This window comes from Periplaneta americana, chromosome 2, assembly GCF_040183065.1.
Source record: "Periplaneta americana isolate PAMFEO1 chromosome 2, P.americana_PAMFEO1_priV1, whole genome shotgun sequence".
Taxonomy (NCBI): domain Eukaryota; kingdom Metazoa; phylum Arthropoda; class Insecta; order Blattodea; family Blattidae; genus Periplaneta; species Periplaneta americana.
In genome coordinates, this window is record NC_091118.1 from 20,503,015 (window position 1) to 20,511,790 (window position 8,776).

The 8,776-nt window shown below is 36.2% G+C and overlaps 1 long non-coding RNA gene across 1 annotated transcript; it reads left to right on the plus strand.

Moving 5' to 3' along the window:
• Window positions 1-2,819: 2,819 nt before the first annotated feature.
• Window positions 2,820-8,382, plus strand: LOC138715575 (uncharacterized). Its single transcript, XR_011336475.1, has 3 exons — window positions 2,820-2,876; window positions 2,987-3,070; window positions 3,939-8,382. It is a non-coding gene; the product is annotated as an uncharacterized lncRNA (long non-coding RNA).
• Window positions 8,383-8,776: the final 394 nt, after the last annotated feature.

The window sequence follows — 8,776 nt, forward strand, 5'->3', positions numbered from 1 at the left end:
AAACTTACAGCAGAGTCCGTATAGGCCAGTTTCTATCTGATGCTTTTCCAATTCACTGCGGGCTAAAGCAAGGAGATGCACTATCAACTTTACTTTTTAACTTCGCTCTAGAATATGCCATTAGGATAGTTGAGGATAACACAGAGGGTTTGGAATTGAACAGGTTACATCAGCTTTTTGTCTATGCTGATGACGTGAATATGTTAGGAGAAAATCCACAAACGATTAGGGAAAACGCGGAAATTTTACTTGAAGCAAGAAAAGAGATAGGGTTGGAAGTAAATCCCGAAAGACTAAATATATGATTATGTCTCGTGATCAGAATATTGTACGAAATGGAACTATAAAAGTTAGAGATTTATACTTCGAAGAGGTGGAAAAATTCAAATATCTTGGAGCAACAGTAACAAATATAAATGACACTCGGGAGGAAATTAAACGCAGAATAAATATGGGAAATGCCTGTTATTATTCGGTTAAGAAGCTTTTGTCATCTAGTCTGCTATCAAAAAAGCTGAAAGTTAGAAATTATAAAACAGTTATATTACCGGTTGCTCTGTATGGTTGTGAAACTTGGACTCTCACTTTGAGATAGGAACAGAGATTGAGGGTTTTTGAGAATAAGGCTCTTAGGAAAATATTTGGGCTAAAAGGGATGAAGTTACAGGAGAATGAAGAAAGTTACACAACGCAGAACTGCACGCATTGTATCCTTTACCTGACATAATTAGGAACATTAAATCCAGACGTTTGAGATGGGCAGGGCATGTAGCATGTATGAGCGAATCCAGAAATGTATATAGAGTGTTAGTTGGGAGACCAGAGGGGAAAAGACCTTTGGGGAGGCCGAGACGTAGTTGGGAAGATAATATTAAAATGGATTTGAGGGAGGTGGGATATGATGGCAGAGACTGGATTAATCTTGCTCAGGATAGGGACCAATGGCGGGCTTATGTGAGGGCGACAATGAACCTCCGGGTTCCTTAAAAGCCAGTAAGTAAGTAAGTAACTTTCATTTGGTTAGTACAGTCGAGAGCTTAAATTCATAACCAGTTGTATACAGTACGGCAGATCTCTGGATATCGAAACGGTTTTATTTTCATCCAATATTAATTCGTTGTACATCAACACTTAATATAATTTTACACACTCATTCTGAACATATTTTATAACAAAAACAGATAACTTAGCTATAGAGCTGCTTATCGGGCATGACGTGGATCATCCCTATGCTCTTGAGCTCAAATAGCCTTATTGTGCACCCTTGATGGAATGAGTTACATGACGACTGTGCTGCCTGGCTAAGCCGGTCCCACATCCACCACACTATGCAGTCCTCTCCAGCCATCAAATGCGTGTATCATAGCAAAGCTATAACGGTGTGGCGGTTTTTTCGGGCCACTTGAATGGTCTTCCAGCAATAGTAAGAGCATCGTATTCTAATGCTATATTCGTCCACTGTTTTGCCCACAAACTGATGTTAGTCTTATCACAGTCGGCTTATAATATCAAAGATTACAGAGTATTTTTTTTAGCTTTGAACGATTGGTGGCCTTTTTATCCAAAATCGCCGAAGAGATTCGTGCGGTCTATGAGGAAGTCAGGAAGAGATTCCCAATTCACGTGCTGGAATTTCAATTCACGATTAACAGCAATCGCGACCAACTAATCTCATTATTCGAGAAAATTCCTGATCCTGGTAAAGAGTGGGATCACCAGGCTTTGATTTCTGCCCTTGAATTTATAATTTCGTTGAAGGACTTTAACTTCAATTTTGTTACTCAAGAACTATTAAGATATTTCAATTAAGTAATTAAATTAATATATCAAATAAATGAGTAAGGACTAAGGCAGTGGGTAAGTGAATAAGTAAATATTAAATAAGTAAATAAATAAATACAAATAAATTAATAAATCAATCAATAAGAATTAAATAAGTAGATAAATAAATTATAAACAAATAAATAAGTAAATTAATTAATTAGTCTAATTGACGAACGGAGGAATGAATGAATGAATAAATAAATACATGAATGAATGAGTGAATGAATAAATGGATAAATAAAATAAATAAATGTATGAAAGAATAGCTAAATAAGTAAATAAATAAATAAATAAATATGAAGTAAATAAATAAAAATAAATGAATGATTCAATCAATACGTAATAAGTAAGTAAATAAATATATAATAAACACATAATGAGTAAATTAACTAATTAGTTTAATTAACGAACGAATAAATGAATGAATTAATGCATGAATGAATGAATTGATGTATAAATAAATAAATGAATGAGTGAATGAATAAAGGGATAAATAAATAAATAAATAAGTAAATAAATAGCTAAATAAGTTATGTAACTAAGCAAATAAATATTAAGTAAATAAATAAACAAATAAATATAAATAAATCAATCAATCAATTATTCAATAAGTAATAAATAAGTAAATAAATAAATAATAAATATACAAAAGATAAGTAAATGAATTAATTAGTCTAATTAACAAACGAAGTAGTAGTAGTAGTAGTAGTAGTAGTACAATAGGAGTAACAGTAGTAGCAGCAGCAGCAGCAGCAGTAGTAGTATATTAATAGTCATTTACAGGGTAGTGAATGAACTAAGTTATTTTGAAATACTTAAATCGCGTAATAAGAAAGTTGCGTCATAAGTTTAATATTTTTACTAGAAAATTAAAAGCAAACTATTATAGAGTATCGATTTGAATCATCCGCCATCACGGAATGTTACAGTCATCTGTCACGAGACTCTCGTAAATGACGAGGTGGTTAATCGATTTCGATAATAATCGACTTGTTCGAAATGATTACAGCATGGCGGACTGGTGCAGTGTGTGTTGATTTGTTGTGTTTAAGGTACAGAAATAAATATAAATTAGCAATAAATTAATGTAAAAGAACCAGGTAAAATTGAATTTAATTATGTGGAACTTACCCAAGAAACCACCCTGGCTGTAATATTTCAGGTTATTCTCCAAGAAATCTTCTTTGAAGAAGGCACAACATTTTCGGCACGCCCAATTTCATTACGTTTCATTAGCGTTTTTAAGGTATATGTGTGTTCAAGAAGTGGTTATAGTTTGTAGTCACAAATACTTTCGTTTCATACTTTGGTCAATGTTACTTATGTCCCGCCCACTATAGAGACATAGGCCAATTTTACACATATTTAGTATAACTTGTTGCTTCTTTGACAGGTTAGGTTTGGTTAGTTTAGGTTTTTGTTATAGCCTACCTTGCATGTACGTTTATAGCGAAACATTGGCAGTGATAAAAGTGAAATATTCGTTCAGTGGGCATTGGATACTCTACATTCACCCCGAAATCACCAGATCTTCATCTACCTAGATAGTATTTAGCTGTGCTAACCATTACTCCACAGTGGTGGACGTGGTTTACAATTAGTAATTTGCTGATAAAGTAGTTTAGTGGCTAGAGCGCTGGACTTACAATCCTGTGGACCCAGGTTCGATCTCTGGCGACTATTCGTCATTCACCCATATAAAGACAGTTGTGTAGACCAATTTACTGACAGAGTTGTTGCCAAGGGTGCGCCGTAAGAGGCTGGTCTATGCTACACCTGCGACGATATGAGCTGATTATGGAGGTTTGTTGGGATGCCACAGGGGTAGGTACTGGAGCTCCCGGAGAAGACCACTGTGTTATCTGGACCATTGGACCACACAACACTAGTTATAAATCGGGGGTATGCTGGGATCGAACCCGAATCCACAGGATTGTGACTTGTTCGATGTCAGGATTTGTATTTCTGGAGCAATCTCGATATGGATTTTTTCGGCATCATGATGCTTTATCTTCTTACTGCATATGATGAAGAAGTAAAAGCAGGAATTTTAAAATAAAGAATGTACATTTCACCTGACATTGAGATTACATTTTGTTACAATTTCTTTCTAGATTGTCCGTGGACCAGGGAAGGACCACGGCTTTATTCAAGACTGATGAGTGATATGAAGAAGCAAAACATTTCAACAAGGACGTCGTGAATTTAAGATAAGAATAGCCTATACACTATTACAATGAAATAGAGTAAATTGATTAACATAGTTAGTTTGAGGTAGGTACAGGTACCGGTAAGCATAATAAAGTACAGTGGAAGCTCTTAAGTTCGACAGAAAACAAGTCCCGACATTCTACGTAGGAGAATTAGACACGCCCCTATACAGGTACTAAGAAATGGGAATTTGTTCTGTGTCTTTTAGTGATACTTTTGTTAAAGGAAAACAGAATATTTTATTGATTAGGACATCCATATTTAATCATTGATTTTAAATTAATGGACTCTTTTTTTTTCTATTTGAGAATTGTGCTGTTTGTGAGATGGAACTGTCGGGACCCACTGTGGTAGTAGAAGCACATACACAAGTCTCGGGCCGGGCAGGAAATGCAAGTACAGTACTGTATTCGTTGATGGATAACCAATAAGAATTTGTATTCATTTCACCTGCCACACCCACTACCCTTATTGGACTGAAATTTCAATAATTCTGTTCAGTCGAACTTAGGAGAGTCCACTGTATTACATACTTTGATTTTAAACAGAATAGCACCATTTATTGAATTAGATAAAGTAAATGAGATTACAGAAAAGTGGATAGTTTTGAATAGACAAGATAAATCACAATAGTGTACTTTAATGTGGGATACCCATATATTTGCCTTGTTCTCCTTATCTTCCCCTTGTTCTCGTCTTTCCCTTCTTGTGTTGCACTTGTTTTCCTTGTACTGCCCGTGCCTCACTTCCTGAGCTGTTTCTTTGCGGGGCGAGACGCAGAGCGGGTGAGTGGGAGGTCCTGGGTACCGCATGTGCCTACTACCCTACGTTCAACACATCGGCCTCTTCAGGATTGCTTTCGTCAGCTATGGAGCAAGATCAGCCATGGACAAGCGAATGTATAGGTTGTCCCCTCACGAAACAAATTATGTCCTACTCATCAATTCCTGTAACTAAACACTAATACCGTTGTAGACTACAGTCTCTACTTGAGATTATCGACCTAATGGCGATCACGTTTGTCATGTGTACACATCCGTAAACTCTTTCCTCTATGGCAGTGTCCCTCAAACGTTTTTCCACCGCGAAACCCCTTTTAATCTAAAGTGTAACTCTGGAATCCTTGTAATATTTTATTAGTATTTAATAGTTAACAGACAAGTGAGAGCTAGTATCTCAATAATTGTGTTCAGTGGGACGAATGTATTTGCTTTTTAAGCCTGCAATCTGGTTTTATGGCGGAAAGTTGTAGTCTCATTTATGTTATACTTCTGCATTTTGTCTTTTCGGTATTTTGTTTTAGTATACACATACGCAGAGAATCCAGTGATGAAAGTGATAAGTATTATGGGTATTTTCCGTTTTAGATGTTCATTAGGCCTAAACATTTCCTTCATGTCACGTAGAAACATCAATAATATACTGAAATAGATCGCTATCTCCCCTTTAACATGTTGACTGCCGCTTGAAGCATATATACGTCTCACAGCACGTATATGGACGTATATACGCATCAAGTGGCAGTCAACGTGTTAATGGAAATGTGACATTGTTCGTTTTTCCCGTGTATCCTTCATGTGTTATTTTAACAGTTTGACTTCTTTCTTTGAGGTCCAATGGTGTCAGACTCAATACTTTCTCAATATTTACTCTGTCTTTGAGAAACGTTGAAAGTGTCGATGCATTTATGCCATATTTTCTTGCGACTTCACTTTTCTTCTCTCCTCTGTCTACTTCTTCAATGACTTTTCCCATCTCATCTAGCAAAAACTGCTTTCTTGTCTTTTTTTTTTCTGCCATACCTGCTTCTGTACTTCTTCCCTCAACGTTTAGGAACAAATTGTCTTCAAAATTTCGATTTTATTAAACCGTTTCATTTAAATATAAATTCAAACCACAACAATCGCATCTGTGAAAGTGCATTCAGAAAACTCTCAGAAACCAAGAGTGGCCCATGCCTAGCGATAACTCGTTTATTTTATTTTATTTCGAATTTATTTTAAGTAACTTTTAACTGCCTGTTAGGCCTAATTTCGTTAAAATAACTTTTCTTTTGTAGCGGGATTTATTATTACGTTAAACTGAATAGTTTGTTATGTGTTCATTAAACTGACCATTTTTAAGATGTAAATTAATAGCAAAATAGCTGGGACTAAAAAATCATTTTGTTATTCCGAAAAATTCGTAATAGTGGCATTTCACTGTAGTTACTTGTAACAGAAGTTGATGAAACTGGCCATAAGTCTTGAGTAAGTCCTCTATCTATGAATTTTACCCTGAAATGATGAGATAATATCACAGTCTAGTATATGCAGTCACGAAGCTCAATACGTAGTAAATATGCATCCGTAGATAGTTGCTAACCACTAGGATCGCTATTATCGCCTCATTACAGACAATGCGAAATAGTACCGTCACAGTCTATTGTTCCTAGCACCCTTACAACGCAAGCTTCGTAACTGTATATACTAGACTGTGATAATATGCTGTTAATGTAGTTGCAGTGCAATGGAAATGGAGAAGACTTATAACACAACAGCCTTCCTATAGACTTTGTCACCAGTGTAACTGTCTCTGTAGTTTAGAATACTCGTATCAAATGGTATACTTACTTACTTACTTACAAATGGCTTTTAAGGAACCCGAAGGTTCATTGCCGCCCTCACATAAGCCCGCCATCGGTCCCTATCCTGTGCAAGATTAATCCAGTCTCTATCATCATATCCCACCTCCCTCAAATCCATTTTAATATTATCCTCCCATCTACGTCTCGGCCTCCCTAAAGGTCTTTTTCCCTCCGGTCTCCCAACTAACACTCTATATGCATTTCTGGATTCGCCCATACGTGCTACATGCCCTGCCCATCTCAAACGTCTGGATTTCAAGTTCCTAATTATGTCAGGTGAAGAATACAATGCGTGCAGTTCTGTGTTGTGTAACTTTCTCCATTCTCCTGTAACTTCATCCCGCTTAGCCCCAAATATTTTCCTAAGCACCTTATTCTCAAACACCCTGAACCTATGTTCCTCTCTCAGAGTGAGAGTCCAAGTTTCACAGCCATATAGAAGAACCGGTAATATAACTGTTTTATAAATTCTAACTTTCAGATTTTTGGACAGCAGACTGGATGATAAGAGCTTCTCAACCGAATAATAACACGCATTTCCCATATTTATTCTGCGTTTAATTTCCTCCCGAGTGTCATTTATATTTGTTACTGTTGCTCCAAGATATTTGAATTTTTCCACCTCTTCGAAGGATAAATCTCCAATATTTATATTTCCATTTCGTACAATATTCCCGTCACGAGACATAATCATATACTTTGTCTTTTCGGGATTTACTTCCAAACCGATCGCTTTACTTGCTTCAAGTAAAATTTCCGTGTTTTCCCTAACCGTTTGTGTATTTTCTCCTAACATATTCACGTCATCCGCATAGACAAGAAGCTGATGTAGCCCGTTCAATTCCAAACCCTGCCTGTTATCCTGAACTTTCCTGATGGCATATTCTAAAGCGAAGTTAAAAAGTAAAGGTGATAGTGCATCTCCCTGCTTTAGCCCGCAGTGAATTGGAAAAGGATCAGATAGAAACTGACCTATACGGACTCTGCTGTATGTTTCACTGAGACACATTTTAATTAATCGAACTAGTTTCTTGGGAATACCAAATTCATTAAGAATATCATATAATACTTCCCTCTTAACCGAGTCATATGCCTTTTTGAAATCTATGAATAACTGATGTACTGTACCCGTATACTCCCATTTTTTCTCCATTATCTGCCGAATACAAAAAATCTGATCAATAGTCGATCTATTATGCCGAAAACCGCACTGATGATCCCCAATAATTTCATCTACGTACGGAGTTAATCTCCTCAAAAGAATATTGGACAAAATTTTGTACGACGTCAACAAAAGTGATATTCCTCGAAAGTTACCACAGTTGGTTTTGTCCCCCTTTTTAAAAATAGGTACAATTATGGACTCCTTCCATTGATCTGGTACAATTTCCTTTTCCCAAATAGCAAGTACAAGTTTATAAATTTCGCTATATAATGCACTTCCACCCTCTTGTATTAATTCTGCTGGCGTATCAAATGGTATAGTATAGAAAAAGTTTTAAGTATATTGTTCTCATGAGCAGTATGACAAATTAGATGCAAGTGACTTTCTCCTCCAGAGGAAGTCAATTTTCTGATACATTTGAATACCCCCTTCCCCCCTGGAATAAGGGTGTATGATGCATGGCTTCGCAATGTACTTAGTCCCTTATTCCCGGGGTGGGGGGATTTCATTTATAGTGTTTGGTTTGTCTTTTAGTGTAATCTTAAGCTGTTCTTTTTTTCAGTCGAGGCATTCTTTGGAACAAGAGCTCAATTACAAAATCTTGAATTTGAGATACAGAGCATCAGACATTTTAGATCTTGTTAACAACATTACACATTCAAATGAAGGGTCCAGGCAAAAACATGTTTAGTCCAAATCTAGTAATTTGTATATTTTAATTCTATCTTCGTAGTGTATCCAGCTATTTGCTGACAACACGTGTTCCACTATGTTTCCTCTTCTTACAAATGATGGGTAAAAAGCACGATGCTGGTTGTATATTTCAGCAGCCACATTCCAAAGATGAGGTGTATTCAGTTTATATTGGAGAGAATTGTCCAAGGTTACAGGGATTACAGATTTTAGATTAGTTCTATGGAAGTTTCTGACAGGCCAGTTTAAAAGGATAT